Raw genomic sequence first — 21,722 nt, 5'->3', positions numbered from 1 at the left:
CTAAATGTCTTTAGGAGGCTTGGTCTCTCTGTTGCTCTTTTGCACTTTTGCAGTGTGTCCTTAAGAGTGATCTATTTTAATCCAATCACTGACTTGTGGTAAACACCCTTGAACGTGGCTACTGATTCTGGGTCCTCATCGTACAGCTAAATTGGTTGCAGTGTTAATTATGATTAAGTTGATTGGATAGGAAAAGCTAACTTTCTTTCCCCTCAGTGCAATGCATAAAAGATTAATCAGAGGACCAGGTTAGCAAGCAATTAAGTAAGAGTATGTGATCCAGTAAAGGAGGTAAATCCTCAGCACCTGTGGCCCCAGAAACGCAATATGAGAACTGCTGGATAACCATGATTGAGCAGAGGTCGGATTCACTAAGTGGGTTGTGTCTAAGTCATCTTTTGACTTAGTCTCTGAATTGGAAGTCAAAATAATGTATTAAACAAGGTAGACGTCTAAGTTAGGCAAAGGTACCTCAAAGTTGGATATGTGGTCCTGTTGAAGCTGTTGGTTTGGTGCCAGAAGCTCTGAGTAGGAAAAAGCATGATACTGTAGTGAGCAAAGGCACTTCAGCACTGGGTTGAATTTGGAGCCTTGCACCAGTCTGGAACTAGTCACTTTTTTGCTTCATAAAATCGTCTACTTTGGCAAGGCTCAAAGCTGTAGCCTGCTGTGCACCATAATGTTGTGTACATTTACTGCAAGGTCCCACCGAACCCATTTGCAGAGCATCAAAAAGATCTGAGCCAGATAAACCTGGTTTTCTTGTCTGCCTAGGGTGTGATCTCTTTGTTAAGCCTCATCGCTATTTCCTGTTCCTCTAAAGGTAGAAAAAAGGTCAAGTTCCAATTTTCTCCAAGTGTTGGAATCGTTTTTCCTGGTCAGTCTAAACCTCAAGTCCTCAAGGTTGGCTTTTCCCTCTCTAGCCAGGCCTCCTGCAGCCTCCAGTCCCCTGTTCTTAGTGTCCCCTCTTAGAGCCAGAGGTCCTTCTGCTTTTTGTGTCCTTGAAGCAGGCAAACAGCCAACCACTTGACCCTTGGATCTCTGGATCATTAAATGTAAGCAGGGGTCCTTGAATCTTTGAGTTGGCTTTTCCAATCAAAATACAGAATTGAGGAGTCTTCTTTCTTCAGGGGGAGGAGGGGGCTTCTTTTTTATCTTCAGTTTTTCCAGGTCCAGGAATGCTTTTCAGGAAACGATGGCCGTGCACCAGCAAGTGACTGAATTTTTTTCCTTATTTACTCCTTGCTACTTTCTTGCCCTATACCCACCTCCTCTTGTTTCAGTTGGCAGAGGGACTATCCTATGAATACTCATTCACTGTTGCACAGCGTGGATCTTTTCTTTTCCACATACTGTTTATCTCTTTTTATCATTAACCTCACTTTTACATCTGGTAATTCTGGACAATGCAAACTCTGAGGATATAGGTGATGGTTTATTATATAAATTGTGCATTCATCTAATTGTGGTTATTTGTACATTTTTGTTATAGATTCCTTATCTGTACCTTCCCGAAGTATTTGAACTCTAATATCTGCGAATATATATATTACTTGAAGTGTAACAACCCCTGAAGAAGGGTTCATGATGAACCCGAAATGCATTGGGTTGCTTTAAGTTTGGCTTGTTTTGAGTTTTGATAACCTTGAATTTAAGTATTAAGCCTTTCTCTGATTAATATATGTACTTGATTCTGCAGTCTAGCACTGCCATGTCGACTTGGCCAAGTGCACCCACTTGCCAGTCCCTAAACCTTCCCTTTGCTTCATATCAGACACCCCTATGGTAGGCCCAAGAGCAGGGTGCATTGTAAGTATAAGGTAGGACATGCTCTGATGTGTGTAGCATGTTCTAATAGTGAATTACAGCCATTTTCGTTTTTCACTATTGAAGGCTACCTGTTCTCTTAGGCCAGAATGAGCAGCTATGTTATTACATGCTTATAATCCTAACTGACTCAGGGATAGAAATTTGAATTTAGTATGCCTGAACTCAGAATAATAAAATACATCTTTTAGTAAAGTTTATTTTAATATTCTGTGCTTGCAAATACCACTTTTAGAACGCAGGTATTTGCTTGCCTAACCATTGGAGCCTGCCTCTGCTGGGTTGTGTATTCCTTGTCTGGGTTTATGAGTGACAGGGCTGGGGGATTCCAGGAGACAGGCTGGGGCAGCCCGGTGGTGAATAGAGAGATCTACATCTAGATTGGAGGGAGGAGTTGCACCTGGGACCTGAATAGGGCTGGGCCTTCCCTCTACAATGCGGGCTCCACCTCCTGTGGCTTGTCTGATGTCTCTGCCCTGCACTGTGAAAGGAGAGGAGGAATCATGTCAACAGAGTGCTCCAGAGCTGTATCTTCCCTGCGCTGGCTCCACCTCCTGTGTGGCGTCTGATGTCTCTGCCCTGCACAGTGAAAGGAAGAAGAGAGTCATGTAAACAAAGTGCTCAGAAACTGGTTTGGACTAGGCAGAGGCCTCTCTGCCTTCAGAGAACAAAGGATTTTGGGGTATATATATTGGGACATGATCCCAAGAGACCTTTCTGCCAAGGAGAAGAACCAAGGAAGCTGCAGGAGTTGTACTGCCCCCTCTGCCAGTGTGCTGTTTGCTGGGTTGGCCTGTAGTGGTTGCTACATTGCCAAGGGAAAGGAGAAGGACTTTGTAAAGACTTTCATCTACAGAATATTCTCCAAGGACTTGAACTGTGCTTGCCTCCTGCTGAAGTCTCAGGGACAAAAGACTTAACACTCCAGCTCCCTGCTGAATTTCCTTGCTGGAAATTTTGACTCCAGTCACTTGCCGCTGTGAGCTGGAAGTGCGAAGCATCGAGAAGAACCGTGTCGCCGCCGCAGCTGAAATCGTCGCAACGCCGGAGAAACGAGCCTATGCCGCATCTCCCTGGAAGCGTGTGTTCATCGAAGCTGCCTGCTGTCGCATCGTCGGAGAAGCATGACAACATCGAGAGAGTCGCCATCGCATCACCGGAGAAGCACGTCGCAGGGCCAGTCGCGGCTCCAAAGTACAGAGTCATCGCAAGGCTGCCAGGGTGTCATCGCATCGTCATCGCATCGCAGCATCAAGGGCGCCATCTTCTCGCATCGCAACTAGATCATCGCATCGCATCAAGGCGCCATCTTGCGCACCGCAACGGGCCCGCAAGCTGAGAATTTACGCATCACCTCCGTGTAGGTAAGGCTCACGACGAGTCCTCTACTCTGCGCAAGCATTGAGGAAGGACGCAACCTTTCCCCCGGGTCATGGAACTGACGCAGCTCCCCTTTTGCGAGCCTTTTTTTACTTTGCGTTACGCATCCAGGTACTTTGTTGAGAACTTTGTCACATTTACCAACAACTTGAACCAAGAAACTTTAATCATCTTTTAGGTAATCTTAAGTGTAATTTGTGGATTTTTGTCATTTGTGGTCTTGTGTTTAAGTCTATATAAAGAATACTTAGTTTTATAAAACCTGTGTTGTGTCCATCTGTAGTGTTATCACTGTATTACTGCGTATATTCACAAATGCTTAACACACTGCCTCTGAGATAAGCCTGTCTGCTCGTGCCAAGCTACCAAGGGGTTGAGCAGGGGTTATTAAGGAGTGTAATCCCCTTATCCTGACTTAGAAGTAAGGGTCCCTATTTGGACAAAGGTGATAACCATTGCCAACCTGAGACCCCCAGATCTAACAGTTAACTTTAGCCAAATAAAGGTATTCCTGACCTTGAACATCAATATGTTGTAACATTATTGCTACATGTGCAATGCTGCACAACATTGCAGGTAGGTGAGGCACACCTTCAAAAATAGTCTGATGAATTTGGCAATGAGGATCAAAATATGATCAGACCTCTAATCTCATACAAGATGCTACTCGAGCTGATGAACGTTGATAATTCAGAATTCATGTGGGTAACAATTATTTTTGAGGTTCAAAAACACATTATTATTTTTTAATATTATTATATTACTAAATTTGAGATACAACTGCATTTTTACCAAAAACAATAACAAAAATATGACCTTTCTTTGGTTAAAGAATTAGACTAATAATAATACATGAAATAATGAACTTTTAAAAAATAAAATGCATAATATTTAATATTAGATCCTTCTCTGCATTCTTGTTAGCAGATTATGGCTCTATTAGGCACATTACATGCTTGCATTTCTGTGGGAATATGTGTCATTTGTGCCTGGCACTATCGCTTATCCGACTTACCATGTCTACTTGCATATTAGGGCTGCTACTACACATTTGTTGTTGTTTTAGATTCCAACATTTCAACTGACCGACTTAACGTCTTTCACATAATTTTGTCTTTGTCTTTACCTGTTTTCTTGTGCCTCTGATGTTCTTGCAGGACATAGACCCTTCTCTGTCTGAGTAGTGTCTGACACAACTGATCGGATTATATTATTGCACTCAGTCATGGTTTTGTTTATCCTTTGACTAAGGTCACAAGTTGCCCTATGTTGTTCTTTTCTGAACCTTTTACTTTGATACTTTAAGGGCCTGAAATCACACGTTAAGTCTATTCTGATATGTTTCTTATTCATGCAGACCCTGCTTGCCCTGTCTCACTACAGACTGATGTCTATATGAAACTGTAGCAGTGTCTATAGGTGATACATTAGCAACATTAGGTTCCTTTCTAGTAGGCCAGTAAAAACTATTTACTCCTCGTACTCTAGCTTTCATTTATTTACAGGAACGTTTTCCTCTAAACTCTTTTTAAGTTTTTAAATGGAATCATGAACAGTAATAACTCACAAGTAACTTTTGACAAATCACTTTAATCAAAATTCCTCCTAGTGTAGTAGTTATTGCTAAAACCATGAAATATCATGAAACCAAGCCCTCCAATCAAACAAGACATCATCACAAATTGTCAAAAACGTACATTATTCTTATAGTGAATTTTAGGAAAGTGCTATTTGGTAACTAGAACGCATAGTACATAACATTTTGAGATTCACATACTGCAATTCAGTATAAATCACCATTTTGAATCGCAAAAACACCCCTTCGTTCATTAGGGCCTTACTCTGCTCTATGTTTCTCAATTATTTTCTCAGTTTTATTTCCAAAATCCATTTTGTCCTCCATGCTCGTCTGCACCACAGTCAGTTTTCTGTCTGCTGGCTTGTAGGACATCTTATCCTGTTTTGTTTTAGAGTGCTGTTTTATCTAACGCCCAGCCAATGTTCTTATTTCAGAAGGGACCTGTTTTATTTTTCTGCATACCTTTTGCATTACTTGTTGCCTCAATGTCTGTAATATTTTCAGGTAATGCAGCTTCCCAAATAATAATTACCATTTTCTCCTCGGACCTGGCTCTACACCTAACCCCTTATTTCTTGTTTTATCCTCTAATCATGTTCAGCTTCCGTCTTGGTCTTTCCTTCTCATAGTTTTCTACTGTTCTGGAGTGGAATTTATTTCAGATATCTTCTTCTAACTTCTCTAGTGGCCATGTCCTGTAATCTGGTCTCTACACTTTACTCATATTTAATTCCGCCTCTTTCTCATTTCTGGGTTGCTGCTGTACTCTTACATTATTGTGTCTTGTTCTTTATTCTTCATAGGACTCTGCTACTTCTTCTCTGCCTCTTCCTTTGTTTCATTTTTCTCCTTTATCCTCTATCTTAACCATCTAACCTTTCTTTATTTAGATTAATTAACCCCTCTTTTACTAATATCTTTTCTGCTGAGGCCATTAACTTGTCCACACAATTTTCCAGGTAATCTTTGAATTTTCCAGGTTATCTTTGAATTATTCAAATCATCTCCAGATACCAGCTTTCTACTTTTCTGTAACAATCTCTATGTAGTAATGCCAATAGAATGTCTAACTTTCTTATACTCCTTATCTGTTTAGTAGTGTTTATTTTCAACTCATGTTCCCTCGTTCTGATGCTGGGATCTCCTCTTGTCTCCTCACAGATGGATGCTAGGAAACATGGCCCGCTTTTCATCTGCTTGCTATAAATGTAAATAACAGTACTTCTTATAATGCCTTTGTGTCTTTTAATTTCAGGAGACTTCTACAGAATCCTGCATCACTTGATTAAAAGATGAACATATTTCCTTAAACCCTGTCCCAGTTTCCTTGCAGTGTGTTCTTAATGATGTTCTTATTTTAACAGTTTTTAATTATTTTCCTTCTTGTTCCCCTTTAGCCATTTTCACTACCTATTTTAGCGCCATGGGTTATTTTCCATCCACTAATCTCTCTACCCATTTAATGCAACATTCTCATGTTAATTCTCCAGCCACATGTGTGGACCCATCCATTACAGTATCACTTTATTTAGTCCCATCCAGTACCTTTTCTGTAATGTCTAGTGAATTGCTTTTTCCGTTTTGCCCCAAAAATATATTCACGCCATGACGTGATTGTGATGATTTCTTCAAACAGACTGCAGAGTGAAACATTCTTCTGGTTAGCAAATATCCCCTTTCTTTATTTTTCAGGCTGAAAGAATATAGTTTAATAGGCGAAGCGCTATCTGAAGCTGTGAGCAGTTACTTGGATTTTTTCTTTTTGAGCTTTCTGTTACAAGCATGCAGTGGTGCTACAGAAGTCAAGATGCTCTCATTAAGGACCGATCCCAGCTGATCACGGGGTCCTTAGTTCCATCTTGCAAGCGCCCATAGTCCGGTGATCCGTACGAGAGTGGGTTTTCCTGCACTGCCAGTGGTTTCCTGAACGCGGCGGGAGCTGGAGCTGCGATGTAGTCCTGTGTGTAGCCAAAGCTGTGAGTGGTTTTCTGGGCACGATGGGGGCCTGTGTGCGGCCGGGGGTCGCGGTGGTTTCCCAAACATGGCGGGAGCCGTGAGTGGAGTCCTGTGTGCGGCCGGATCCGCGAGTGGTACCCTGAACCCAGGCCGGAGCTGCAAGGGGAGTCCTGTATGCGGCCAAAGCCGCAACGGTTTCCCGAATGCGGCGGGCAGCGAATGGAGTCCTGTGTGCGGCTTGATTTGGGAAGTTACGGACGCCGTTGCCTAAGAGACTTCAAGTCCCAGGGGGCCTGAGGACACGCCCATACCTGCACCTGCGCACAATCACTGCCTGCCTGCCCATTTAGCGACTCGCGGGCCCGTTTGAGCCCGTTCGAGGCTGTTTGAGGCTGGGCCCCATCTCTTAAACTTCAAAACTGGAAGGTCAGTGTTTACCGTCTGTTGTGGCTGGTACTGGTCTGGATATATAGGACGTTACGCAGCTATTGTGTATAAACAAGGATGAATATCCGGGAGGGTCGGGGGAGGAACGCCCTCACGGGTGAAGTGTGGTGGGGACTGAGCGTCGTCTATCCCTCGATCCACTGCAAACAAAACGCTCGTCACTGGGCGGTTTTAAGTCTGTACGCTCGCCCGAACAATGTTTGGACATGGGTCCATTTCCCCCAATTTGGCAGCAGCCATAAGTCATTCTCCTCCTTCTGCGTTGGATATTCTTGCAATAAATGAACTACCAGCTAGCCTTGCCCTTCCTGTATTAGCACATGAGGGTTCAGCGAGCACTTCGAATCAACGTGTCACTGCAAGGTCTGTGCCTAAATCCAAGTCACAAGTTTTGGAAATATTACACAAGCCACAGTAAAGAGGAAATGAGGAGGGGGCCTTCAAAGACAAAAGAATGCTAAGATGCCTAAAACGAATAAGAATGGAGGGCCGGCGAACCTTATTCCACAAATGTCTGCTCAGCCTCAGCCTGTTACTCCTCCTTTTGGAGCTCAAAATACAGAACAAATTGGTGTGTCTGCCCTTGACTTTGAACAAGGATTATGGGCTAAAATGAGGGACTTTATTTAGGTTTCTTTATCCCCATTATTTGAGAGACTGACTCTAATAGAAGAGAAACTAATGAATCTAGAACTTCTTACGGTCACTAATTATGGTTCCATTATGACCTCTTTGGGGGAAATTATTCGGCCATCTGAAACGGTACCTGAAGTGTCTTCTAACCTCATAATTGCTAGTTGTCCATCAGCTATCCTTTTAACATCTGACCCATTGCCTTTGTTACCTAGTAGGAATAGAGGGGTGGTTGTCAACTCGGGCATTGGTGAATTTGTTCAGAGTAGTGGTGTGTGCGAGGTGGTCTCACCCATTTGTGGCATGACCCAGAAGGGAATAATTTCCCTTCAAAAAAAAGATTTTAAAGCCTTATATAGGGACATGGTAAACTTGAAATTCATTTCCCAGGTGAATGCTACTTCACTAACAGGCCTCTTTCTGGAACATAAAATTGATTACAGGTTGGAAGCCTACTGGGACATCATAATGAGTCCCGGTGATAGGAAGCTCTATCATCAATTTAGAGTGGGCACTCTCCCCTTAAAATATTTTTCAAGTAAGTGGGGGACGGTACAAGACTCAAAATGTTATTGTTGCTCCTGCATGGAAGAGACTTCATCGCATGTTCTGTTTGTATGTCCTGCATATAAGGGTCCTCGCCATAAAAGGCCCAAGCCAGTCTGTGCTAAAAGAGGAACAAGATCTTGCCAAATTGCCTTACGTATCTTGAGAACTGATACAAGTGAGGTCATGGTTATTGCTATGGCTACATTTTGGAGCTGGACGTGGGTCCTTAGAAGGAACAGGTTGCAGGCATTATGTAACTGATGTTATTTGACATGGCTTAACAGTTTGTATTTATTAACTTGCACATGAGATTGCGGTCCTTATCCAACCCTGTGTATTTTTAGCCTTTTGAACTTGATATGTTTTTTATGGGACCTCTTATGAATTTTATCATGTGATTGTTTTAAAAGTTATTTTTGGATTCTTAATACTGTATTTTATGTGTCTTTTATGATTCTTCAAATCGAATCAAGACTAATTGAATTGAATTTAATTGACTCTATGAGACACTATTATGACAGTGGGACAAACACTTTTGTCAGCAAGAGCGCAGCAGTAATAGGAAAAAGAATATGAGTGACTGCAAGACTTGTAAAGAGGGAGCAGAGTGGGGAGAAAGTCAGTCCACAACAGCAGAGGTTTTTCAGGGTGTCTGGAGTATTGAAGCAGCAAATTATGTAGTGTATCCCTGAGTGAGCATAAATAAAGTCTTATTTTGTAATATTCTTTTGGAGAGCTTTGAGAAGCATGAAGGCAGGTGTTGTGGAATTTGATTAGCCTCTAGAAGTGGGAAGTCTAGTAGTAAACCAAATGTTCATGTCCACCACATGGACATGCCCACTATCCAACTACTTGAAGAAGAAGATATCAAGTAATGCCTTTGGTGGAAAGATCCATGAACTTTGTCAATCAGTCAATGGGTTGACAGAAGGTGCTTGCTAGTCTTGGGCCTTTGATGCAGCAGCAACGTATCATTATGACAGGGTATTGTCATTGTGTAAGAAGGATACTTAATATTGAACTGCGATGTCACATATAGTCTTAGACAAAACTGAGGAGGCGATTCTTTAACCCCATTAAGAAATAGACAAAGTCTGCATCTAGTCTCAGATGAGGGGGGAGGATGATCCAGAGTGAAGAGCCCTGTACATGAAAGGGTCTGTCTCCAAATCCCTTACACCTACCTGGATGTACCTGGCCCTTTGTATTGTATATTTAAGATGTCTGTATGGTTGATCACACTGAAAGACATTAAAACTGAATTCTTTGTTCCAATCAAGAAGAGCCTTCTGGGTGAGACATAGGTTCTTGAATTGCTGTCTTGCCTTAATGCGGAGCCAGTGAAGAGTTGTTTCATTCTCTCTGTTAGTATGCTGAAGGACTCTTGTTTTGGAACAAGTTTAATTTGCATTGCAGCAGTCGAGCTATGAAATTTCAATGGCAAGTATCAAGGTCATTTTGTGAAGAAGGCTTAACAAAAGCTGAAACCTTTTTACATAGAAGAATGCTTTTTATGGTGTATCATTGATGTGAAAGGTGATTTACTATCAAGGAAGCTCAGGTTATGCACCATGACATGGAGGCTCTATTTGATCCTATAGTTGAAGGTTGATATTCGCAATAACATAAATGTCTTTATTACATTAAATTGCTGATGGTGGAAAATCACATCATCACAAGCACGTTAGCAGACACAGCAGGCAACCTTAACCTGAAACGACAAGCTGGTTTGCTGATCAGGGGTACTTTGGAAACTCACCAACACCAAAGGCAAAGCATCCAGCCGCTTCATAGAGATAAAGCAAATATTTCAGCCAGGTGGGGCTTCAGAATCCAATTAACTTTTTCTACTATGCCACTTGCTTCAGTGCGGTAACTACAGTACAAACATTGTTCATTCTGCAAAGTTATACACAGCACTCTTAGAACCTCATTATTCAATCAATCAATCAATCAATCATAGCATTTATAAAGTGCACTATATACCTGTTAGGGTCTCAAGGCGCTGGGAGGGGAACGTTGCTACTGTTCGGGAGAATGATCTGCCGCCGCCGGTCACTCTTCAGATGTGGGGGACGGTGGCGAGGGCGCGGTCTGCGAATCGTAGTTGGTGGGTGGGGGTGTAGAGGCTGAGTCGGCTGTTGAGATACGCTGTTCCGGTGTCATGGAGTGCCTTGTGTGCGGGGTGAGGAGCTTGAAGGTTATCCTCTTGTTGATGGGGAGCCATTGCAGGTCTTTCAGGTGGGGTGTGATGTGGCTGCTGCGAGGGATGTCGGGGATCAGGCGGGCGGAGGCATTCTGGATGCGTTGGAGCCGTTTCAGGAGTTTGGCCAGGGCTCCTGCGTAGAGTACGTTTCCGTAGTCCAGTCTACTGCTAACGAGGGCCTGGGTGACCGTCTTTCTGGTTTCGGTGGGGATCCACTTGAAGATCCTGCGAAGCATGCAGAGTGTGTTGAAGCAAGAGGAGGAGACGGCGTTGACCTGTTTCTTCATGGAGAGGGTCGAGTCGAGGCTGATCCCTAGGTTGCGTGCATGGTCGGTGGGTGTAGGGGGTGCTCCTAGCATGGTCGGCTACCAGGAGTCATCCCAGGCTGAGGGGGTGGGTCCGAGGATGAGGATCTCCGACTTGTCAGAGTTCAGCTTCAGTGGACTGTTTCTCATCCAGCCGGCGGCGGCCTTCATTACTTCATGGAGGATGGTTTTGGCGATGTCGGGGTCTTTGGTGAGGGAGAGGATCAGCTGGGTGTCGTCGGCCTATGAGATGATGTTGAGGTCATGCTGTCTTGAGACGTGGGCGAGCGGTGCCATGTAGACGTTGAAAAACGTTAGGCTGAGGGATGAGCCTTGGGGTACTCCGCAGATGATCTCAGTGGCATTAGAGCAGAAGGGGGGGAGGCGGACGCTCTGAGTTCTGCCGGAGAGGAAGGAGGTGATCCAGTCCAAGGTCTTCTCTTGGAATCCGGCGTCGTGGAGGCGTGATCTTATTGTGCGGTGGCAGACCGTGTTGAAGGCAGCGGACAGGTCCAGGAGAATGAGGGCCGTGGTTTCTCTGTTGTTGAGCAGTGTCCTGATGTCGTCGGTGGCGGCAATGAGGGCAGTTTCGGTGCTGTGGTTGCTGCGGAACCCGGATTGGGACGGGTTCAGGATGTTGTTCTCTTCGAGGAAGCTAGTCAGTTGTTTGTTGACGGCCTTTTCAATGACCTTTGTGGGGAACGGGAGCAGGGAGATGGGTCGTAAGTTTTTGAGGTCCTTGGGGTCCGCCTTGGGTTTTTCGAGTAAGGCATTGATCTCTGCAAACTTCCAGCTCTCCAAGAAGGTCGCTGTCTCGAAGGAGAGGTTGATGTTTTTCCGGAGATGGGGTGCGATGGTACTGTTGGCTTTGTTGAAGATGTGGTGAGGGCAGGGGTCTTCTGGGGATCCGGAGTGGATGGTGTTCATGATCTTGATGGTGTTGTCGTCGTTGATGTTGGTCCAGGCGAGCAGGCAGTTGGTGCTGGTGGTGGTTATCGTGGGAGCAGGAGTCTCGGTGGTTGCCGGGGGGTGACGGCATCGAAGCTGTCATGGATGTCTGCGATCTTGTGGTGGAAGAAGGTAGCCAGCGAGTCGCACAGGTCTTGCGTGGGTGGGATGTCGTTGGTGTTAGAGCTGGGGTAGGAGAGTTCCTTCATGATGCTATAGAGCTCTTTGCTGTTGTGTGCGTTGTTGCCTAGGCGGTCTTTAAAGGAGGTCCTTTTGGTGGATCTGATGAGGTGGTGGTGTCTGCGGGTGATGTTCTTGTGGGCTGCGTAGCTTTCTGGTGTTCATTCCCGGATACAGTTTTTTCTGGGTTTTCGGCAGGTTAGCTTGGAGGTCTTCGGTGAACCAGCTGGCTCTCTTGCTGTATGGGTGTTGGGGGGTTTCTTGAGTGGGCGAGGATGTTGGCGCAGTTGTCGATCCATTGTCTGAGGTTGCGGGCTGCGGCGTCGGGGTCGGTTGGGTCTGCGGGTGGGCTCTGGGCTCTGGCGATGGTTAGCTGGTCCTCGGTGACCTTGCTCCAGCTGTGGCAAGGCATCTGCTGGGTGCAGTGGTGTGTGTTGGGTTTCCGGAAGGTGAAGTGGATGCAGCGGTGGTCTGTCTAGTGAAGTTCGGTGGTGCATTGAAGAACACGTGGGAGCTTGCTGAGAAGATGGGTTCAAGCGTGTGGCCGACGGAGTGGGTGGGTGTTGTGATGAGTTGTCTGAGTCCGAGGGTGGTGAGGTTGTCGATCAGGGTGGAGGAGTTGGAGTCGTTGTTGTTCTCGAGGTGGAAGTTCAGGTCCCCGAGGAGGATGTAGTCCGTTGAGGCAAGGGCGTGTGTGCTGATGAAGTCGGCGATGGAGTCGCTGAACTGCGGTCGAGGTCCGGGGGTTCTGTAGATGAGTGTGCCTCTGAGGGTGGTGTTGGGGTCGGTGTGGATCTGGAGGTGCAGGTGTTCAGCGCTGCTGAGGGTGTCGTCTTTGTCTGTCGAGATTTTGAGAGTATTTCTGTGGATGATGGCAATTCCTCCTCCTACTCTGTTGGTGCGGTCCTTGCGGGTGATCTTTTAGCCTTCCGGTATGGCAATGGCGATGTCGGGTGCCGAGGAGGGGTTCAGCCAGGTCTCTGCCAGGAAGGCGACGTCTGGGGCAATGGTGTCGAGTAGGTCCCACAGTTTGACGGCGTGTTTGCGGGCGGAACGGGTTTTGAGCCGGATGCATCTGAGGAAGTTTGGTTCTTTGGTGGGTGGGTTGGCGGGCCGGATGCTGGTGAAGCTGCAGTTCCTGCAGGAAAAGGGTGTGCTTTGGGGCGGCCAGGCAGCAGGTGCCTGGTCATCCCGTGTTGAGTGCGTGGAGGGTGCTGGAGTCGTAGTGGAGGCAGGCATTGTGGGGTTCGCCGGGGCCAGGGGTCCTGGCACTGGACGAGGTCCAGGCACGGACGGGCACAGACGGGCTTGCCTTCGTCATGCCAAAGACGCTGCGTAGCCACTGCACAGCCTCCATAGAGGGGATGTGGGAGGGAGGAGCAGCTGGGAGGTGGGTGCGGGGCGGTGAATGGGTGCTCAGGGGGGCGGGGCCGCAGGGGACGCAGCGGTGGGGAAAAACGAGGTTGGGGGTGAGTGGGGGATACTGAAGGCAAAGTGGGGCACAGAGGGGCGCAAAAAATACAAAAAAAAACAGCAATGCTAATCATGCAGGGATGAGAAGAACACAATGAAGACTGCACCGAGGGAGTAAACCGGCAGTGAAGGAAAAAATGGGCACAAACCAGTTCGAGCGGCAGCAGCGGGCTCAGGGCACACAGTAGGGCTGTGTGGTGGCGAGGGGAGCGTCGGGAAAATCCTCCCTTCCGACCCATAGTTTCGGGGGTCGGTTCATTGTTTGAAACTTTAGGAAACTACATAGATTACTTTCTACAAAAATTTGTGATGACCTGGAAAACCAACATCAAAGACACGACAGACTTTTTGAATCTACTGAACAGTTTAGAAACCACCAACAGCGAACAGAGGACACTTTGTACCATCGACGTAACTTCATTATATACGACTATCCCATTGAAAGAAGGAATAGAATCTGTAGAATTGGCGCTTCTAAAAATGGAAGAAATAGGAGTAAACAAAGTGTTTCTACTCGAATTATTGTTGTTCAGTCTACAACACAGCTATTTCAGATACAAAGAGGAATACTTTCTTCAAATAGGTGGTACAAGCATGGGATTTGGAGGTGCACCAACGTACGCAATATTTTTATGGCGGCATTTGAAGAAAAACATATTCTCACCCAAAAGACATGGAATCAACAATTAGTCATGTATCGTCGATTCATTGACGGACGATATATTTCTAATATGGTCAGGAACTACAAAAGACCTAGAAGACAACATTAGAAAGTTGAACACGCAAAACGCCAGAATCAAATTCACATACACAATGAGTCAAAAGGAAATAGCATTTTTAGATGTGAAAATAAAGAAAATCGATACAGAAATTCACACTGAAACATATGTAAAACCCACGGACAGGAATACTACACTGCTATACCAAAGCTTCCACTCTCCGCAACTAATCAACAATCTTCCTTTCTCTCAAATGTTAAGGATCAAAAGGATATCTTCTACTGAAGAGGTATGCAAAAAAGATTTAGCGCGCATCAGAGATAGATTCCTTAACAGAGGATATCCGCCAGAATGTATAAAGAAAGCGGAGGCATGAATAGGAGCAATCACCCGAGAGGAATTGCTAACGAACAAACCTAAACTAACAACCACCAATCGAAGTGTTTTTGTATCAAAATACTCTACTAGATCAAACAACATTAAAAATATCATCACAAAGAGATGGGAACTGCTTCAAAAGGATGCAGATTTGAACAACATATTCGAAGAAAGACCGGTATTCGCATTTACCAGAAGTCCCAATTTGAAAGAGCAGCTTACTACATCCAAAACCATGGAAAAAGTAGAACATAAAGGAATGAGAAAATGCAACAATTGCACGCATTGCAATAATGTCATGCAACAAAATTGGATAACTCACCCGAGAACAGGAGTAAAAACCACTTTAAAATTCTCAGCAGATTGTAATTCGAGTCATGTTATTTACAGTATAAAATGTCCGTGTGGACTCTTATACATCGGTAAAACTGAGAGAAAAGTAAAAACCAGAATTGGAGAACACAAAAGCATGATAAGAAACAAAAACACTAACTCCAATTTGGTAGTACATTGGATTAACCATCATCACAACATATCCCAAATACAATATATGGTGATAGAAAAAATAACAATCAAAGAGGGAAGGAATACTAGCCAGCACTTGTCACAGCGTGAAGTAATGGCCAATAAGAGATATCAGACCATGGAACCTCATGGGCTGAATGATAAACTAGATATAAGCTGTTTCATTTAAATTAATCACAGAGAAGTTTCAATCTCTGGACTTCATTGAGCTCCAATGACTCACCCAGTTGTAATGCTACATTAAATCTTAGTATAGCATCAACAGAGATCGAATTAGCATAATCTAAAGATAGTACGCTCTTTTCCAGCTTAGTCAGGTTTCCTATATTAACACATTTAATGGTAACAGTATCAGGATGTATCGATTTTAAAAGCAATGTATAGTGTCATACAATGTAAAAGACGTTACGGAACCTTGATCTCAGCTATCAACAAACATCAGTGATACTGTTCTGCAACCTTCATGGCATCTATCTATATCACTAAGATCATTTATTTCACCACACCAACATGGCCGCCGCGGTAACATCACGTAGATTAAACCGTCGTCACTGTCTAAACCACTCTCACGATGTTTCGTATCAACTCCGGTCCACCATTCCACTAACAAACACTGTCACGTGAAGCTGCACAAATTATATCCCGTTTCTTCGGTTTAAAGCACATAGGTAAGCTAGAACAGTCACTTTTCAATTCAGTAAGACACCACCTTATTTATGTTTCGATGGTAACAGTAGTTCATGTTTTTAGACTTCAGCATGAACACCCGCAGCGTTTGTCACTGATCTTCTTCGTCACACAACTAATACATGCAATATTTGCAGTAAATGCAGGTAACCGTACGTACGTTAAAACTTTGGGCACTTTATCAACATACTATCTTGTTCGGGCACTCGCTTTTTAATATCATTTGACAAATTAGGTACGTATTTTTCTTTTCTTAACGTTTTACAGGATTTTCGTGATTCAGATGCCTCTCTGTTTTTAATTACCAGCATCAGAAAATGATGAAAAGGTAGCGTTATGTTTCACATTCACGTAAATTGCATGCTACTTGGATCCGGTAGTCCCCACTTCCGCATGAGCACCAGAATATTTGAGCACGTCGTACCCATATAGTAATGCACGCGTGTAACACATCACCTGGATCTGAAATAGAGACAAAGATCTAACGGCCGTGAACCCATATGAGTTCAGAATCAAGCATAGCATCAAACCACTGACCAAGGATCAATGTTCAAGTAACATCTTAGCATGACTAATATAGCAGTGTTAACCTATTGAGAACGATAGCACGATATTTGCATGTATTCAGAAACAGGTCCCTTTGCATGTCTCAAACAGCCAATCGATTATCTATGTATATGCGATACATTAGTATTATGTAAACATCTTCAAAGTTTTGTAAGTTTCAAAAAGTTACACTATGTTGTTTTTTTACAGAGGCCCCTGAAGAAGGGACAGGCTTCCCGAAATGCATCGAACCATCCTCATCAATCGTCGTTTCGTCAGTTAAAAACAGCAGAATGTATACACACATGTGAATCATGAAGTAATGATTGTCACATCTTTGAATGATATGATAAGTTCATGTGAATTGAATACGTAAGAATAGTAACTAAACTTGATCAAAACAAGAAATAAATAATTCATAAAGATTGTGAACAGATTGTGATCAATGTAATTTGCATGTTAATGTTTTTGTTTCCTCTCGTACCTCAGCATCAGCATTTTGCGTCAGTGAGATCTAAATGAATGCCGTCATCAGAATTGGTAGCCGCTGGGGACAATACAGAGCATGGGCTGTTACCGGTTCAAGCAAAGTATCAACATCCGTTGGCATGACTGATGGGAGTGTCAGACAGGTGTCTAGCACACATTCTTCTCCGCATAGCAGGCAGTGTAGAACAGGTAAGATGCAATATTGCCAAATTGATCTGAATGTCAGCAACCATGTGGTATTTAATTTTCATAGACGAGGTAACCCCAAAAATTGGACGATGCGCTCACGACACTTCATCTCCAATAGAGCTCTCTCTATGGTGCTTGGAGTGACGCTGGTGATTTGGCTTACCATATCGTAGCAGAAGGAGCAAATAGAGTATTCCTGCAACGAGTCCTAAAAGGAGGGGCAGTCCGCCAAACACAGAGTGTACGAAGTTTGGAAATATTCAGAGGACTGCTGGAAAAGGTGCTCACAGTCCTAAACATACGTTCTTAAATAGATGTACAAACCGCTCATATCAGACATGTTTAAGATACGACTTAACATTTCTGAGAAATGTATACGGCAGTTTGTATTCCAAAGGGCATGTATCTCGGCAGAAGTCATTGTGACTTGTAGATCATAGGTTTCTTTGGCTGAGGTCAGTGGCACAGTTTTTTGCAAAAGAATGCTTTCATTCTGCGTAAAATATCAATCATATAGAAGAGATGTCCTGTGAAGGCCATAGAGGCGACTCCCTGACTGTCTTGGTTTGTGGAAACAATACTTGCATACAGCAAGTGACCCTGGATGACACAGTTTCTAGATATGGTATACCTGGCAACATACCACAGCATCTGTGATCGTTCAACATGCAGTAACTCCCATTTGAGAGTTGTCCAAAAATTGGATCAATCACCGTAGCTGGTGAACCTTGCAGGGGACAGGATAAGTTGTTAGAAGAACCATCACAGGCCCCGTGTAAATTAATACCCTGACAAAAGAGAGAACCGCTTAGTGCGTTTTCAAAGTTTGAACCACTAAGAAACACTTCATGTCCCTCACTCCAACATTTGTGTATTTATGGTAATTCCCAGGATGTCTTGATGTATTCTTTACCCAACCTTGCATATGTGCCTGCTGGTATGTGTTTTAGGAAATACTGAAAATGAAAAATTGTAACATGTATTATCCATTCAGTCGCTGTTTTTTCCGCTTCATTAAATGGCAATCTTTCCAGTTTTTCAATGCTCAGCACCGTATAGACTGCTCCCCTTTGTGCCGATTTGATCTGTTTATCAGTGAGATTGAATTCTGAAAACAGTGACGTAGTATTGATTAAACGTCAAGGCACAGCCTAAATAGCATAATAGAACATAGTTGCGGCTGATCATGTTGCAGCATGACCAAGTCCTGTTCCATGATGTCTATGGCAGAAGATACTATGCTGTCCAATGAATATATCCTGGACGACAGAGTCGTTAACCCATTGTCAACTACAGAGAGAGATTTCTCTAAATTAATACGATCAATTTCTCGATTTGTTCTGCAGTCTCAGCCTGCGTAATCTTCCATATTTCGTTATATGCAGCATATATACCGGCATATATACAACGTTTTTGACGCGGTTTTCTTGGTCCTAGCAAGAATGCCCTAAGATCTGCACCATCTTTAAGTAAAGGTAAGTTTGGCTTTACATCCTTAAGTGTAGATCTTTGTAGCCAATCAAGGCAGAGCTTCCCTACTCTGTATGTTGTTATTATTCCAGGATGCTGTCTTTGAACATATCTTGGGTCTGGCGTATTGATTTGGAACCCTTGTATTTTGTTCAGGAATCTATCTTGACAGTTGTTTGTGTCTGTGGGCCAGATTAACCATGTTTTCCAATCTGGATCTGTTCTGTTGTGAAGCAAAATACTATGTAGACCTCCCCTTCTGAAGTGTTATCACTGTCAGGTGTAGGTGTAGGTATGAACGGATTGTTAATGTCTTTGATCTTGGCTAACCCAAGGCAAGACATCTGTTGGACAGTGTCATTTAAAAACATAATTTGCTCAGGGATAATACAGGCTCTAAACATAGCTTCTACACCCTGTACCTGCTAATCTTTTGTACCCCAGACAGTTTTTGTCTCAATGTTGTCTTTCCAAAAGTCGAAACCTAGTCTAGACAGTTGGGCAAAAAAGGCTGCAGAATACATCTGTTTGGTATTGGTCAACATACTCTTCCTTCCTGTTTTGTTCATATTTCTAAAGTAAAATGATTGTGGATTGGATACATTGAACCCTGAAAAGTAAGGAAATTTCATATCAAATGTTTTTGAGCTACCCTTTTGTGGCTTAGGACAATGTTCCCATTGGTTATACATAATATATTTCTAGGACTTGCAGATTTGTGCAAGTAATGATGACCATAATGGTTATAACAATACATTTGTTCATAGGGAAACTTCTAAGTATCATGATTTGTGAATACTGCAGACATTTCTAAGTCTGACATCATATTATTAACAGTCTCGAAGTCCCAATCATCAGATAAGGTACTAGATGAAACAAAGTCACTTTGAAATCTTGAATTGGTGTGGAATCTTCAACAGCTCCGACAGGCCAAAAATGTCATGTTCTGTTTTGTCCCAAGCTATACCATCAGGTATAGGAACGGCTGTGATGTTCACTGCTGACAAGTCTCTTTGTTCATGATGAGATGATTTGTGTGGTTTGAGGAGGAAGTTGACGTTCTTACTTGCTGTGTCAATTATGACATATCTACCATGTATCAGCATACCCAGAGTTATTACCAGAGATTATCGAAGTAAATGAAATAGGCAGAGACAGTTCTGTCAATAGTAGGGATAGCATCCGGATTTGTTGAAATTGCTGGAACCAATTGATCAGTTGTTACTTTGTTGTAGACAGGTGTTTCTTGATGAACTGTTATTTGGGTCTCAAGAGGAATGAGTTCCATAGCCTCATTGCTTAGTCCTTCTTTTCTCACTGTAGATTCTTCAAGGGTGATGAGTCTCTCAGTTTGAACCTCTTGGATAGTAGCTAGAGGAGTGCATTTGCTACTTGGTCGAAATCCACTTGGCCTACTGCTTAGTATTGGCCACATAGTGTGGTTTGATCAGGTCGATAGACACAAACCTGGTCTCCTTTCTACCTGCAAGGGGCGGCAGCAAAACTCTTCTTGATCCGTGGATTGTTAGGACAGGTATTGGTTGTCTGTAAGAAGGCCCAAATTCTTTCATGTCCGCGATCTTTTCTCTGACTAGATCAAAAAGCTTTTGGGATCCAGACAGATCTTGCTGGGATGGTTGGTTTTTCCCCAGTGGTTGTTGGCTTCAGGAACACGTTGCTTTGTTTCGTTCTTAGTTCATTTAAGTCCTGTAAAACAGCCAAACGATCTTTGATATCAAAATGATTTTGTTCCACCACTGATGTGTGACAATCAAGGTCCAAGACCAACATTCTTGTCCCAAAAAGGACCTCATACGGAGTGATACCCCATAGAGAACTTCTCGGCAAGTTGTTAAGACTAAGTTGGACACTTATTAGATGTTTGACCCACCTGTCACCCAAACCTAATACCTTAGCTGCTATAGATTGCTTTATGTCTTGGTTTTTTCTCTCCACAACCAAATTTTCCTCAGGATGGAATGGACTAGAATACCACAATGCAATGCCCAAACTGATCATGGCTTCTTTGTAAGCTAGAGAGCTAAACACAGGACCCTGGTCAGAATGTAGCCTGCCAATTGTGTATGTGCCGATAAAGACTCGCAAATCTTTTATAACAGTTCGAGCGTCATACAAGTGCTGAGGCCACATCCAAATGAACTTTGTCTTAATATTTGTGGGACTGCATCTGTCCACAGGGACGTCTGCGTGTATAAAGTCTAATGCTGTCTAACAATTGTGTCTGTACTGGGCTGACTATGCTATAGTCAGGTATCTGGGGCGTTCTCTGCTGCGATCTCTATTGCAGTCTATGCAGTTAATTACAAATATGTAAATATTTGCATTCATTCCTGGCTACCACCACATCTCTTTTACAGTTTATATTGTCTTAGAGATCCCTTGATGTATCAGACCCTCTCCCAAATGTGCACCGTTAATCAAAACAGCTCTATGTTCCCTGTTTAGAATTACTCTATCCCCAAGTCCAGGAATTTGAGCAAACGGAACGCTATTGGCATCAATTATATATGAGTATTTGAGTGGAAACCCTTTAGGTAACACTGCACTGCTGCCTTTGCATGTAGCATTGACAGCCAGCAATATTTCACTGTCCATTTTTGTTTTTGAACAAGTGATTGCAGCTACGGAATCCGATTGCACAGCCCCCTTCGCGGCTCCATCAGCCAATGAATTCCCTTCAGTGTGAACGCCATCACGTTGATGACTCAGCGTGTGTATCACGTGAGTGTTTTGTAGTCCTTCTCGTAACTGCACTACTTGTTCCCAAAGCGTTTTATGCTCGTGCCACCTTTTGCATCTTTGAAACCCTTTTGAAGCCAATTCTGTAAATATTAATTGTAAGATTGGACACAATAGAAAGAATCGCACACTATGAGTGTGGGGAATTCGCGATCCGTATTTTCAAGTGCCATTTTGAAATCTTGTAGTTCAGCTCACTGAGCTGTACAATCTTCTAGAGATTGTGTTTTCGTGACCATAGGTCTGAATTTGCCATCGCGCATATGATCTTTAACGATCGCGCATGCAGCACTATAAGCTTGTTCACCCTCTGTAGCGGGTTGTGCTGATCCGTCAGTATAAATTATACATTCATACTGGTCTAGAGGCAGAATTTCAGTAGGCAAAGGATATTCTTGTTGTATTATAGAAATGCTTGTGTTTTCAAAAAAGGATCAAAAACGTATTCAAAATCTGTTGCAATAAGAGAACTAACC

General features: G+C 43.5%; 1 long non-coding RNA gene across 1 annotated transcript in view; it reads left to right on the top strand.

Annotated features, from left to right (window-relative positions):
• Positions 1 to 7,064: 7,064 nt before the first annotated feature.
• LOC144827421 (uncharacterized) overlaps positions 7,065 to 21,722 on the top strand; it is a 29,613-nt gene continuing 14,955 nt past the window's right edge. The window contains exons 1-2 of the long non-coding RNA XR_013610178.1: positions 7,065 to 7,168; positions 16,828 to 17,016. This is a non-coding gene — a long non-coding RNA (uncharacterized LOC144827421). The remainder of the gene's footprint in view (positions 7,169 to 16,827; positions 17,017 to 21,722) is intronic.

Source organism: Lissotriton helveticus, chromosome 4_1 (assembly GCF_964261635.1).
Source record: "Lissotriton helveticus chromosome 4_1, aLisHel1.1, whole genome shotgun sequence".
Taxonomy (NCBI): domain Eukaryota; kingdom Metazoa; phylum Chordata; class Amphibia; order Caudata; family Salamandridae; genus Lissotriton; species Lissotriton helveticus.
This window is presented reverse-complemented; position numbering and strand designations above follow the sequence as displayed.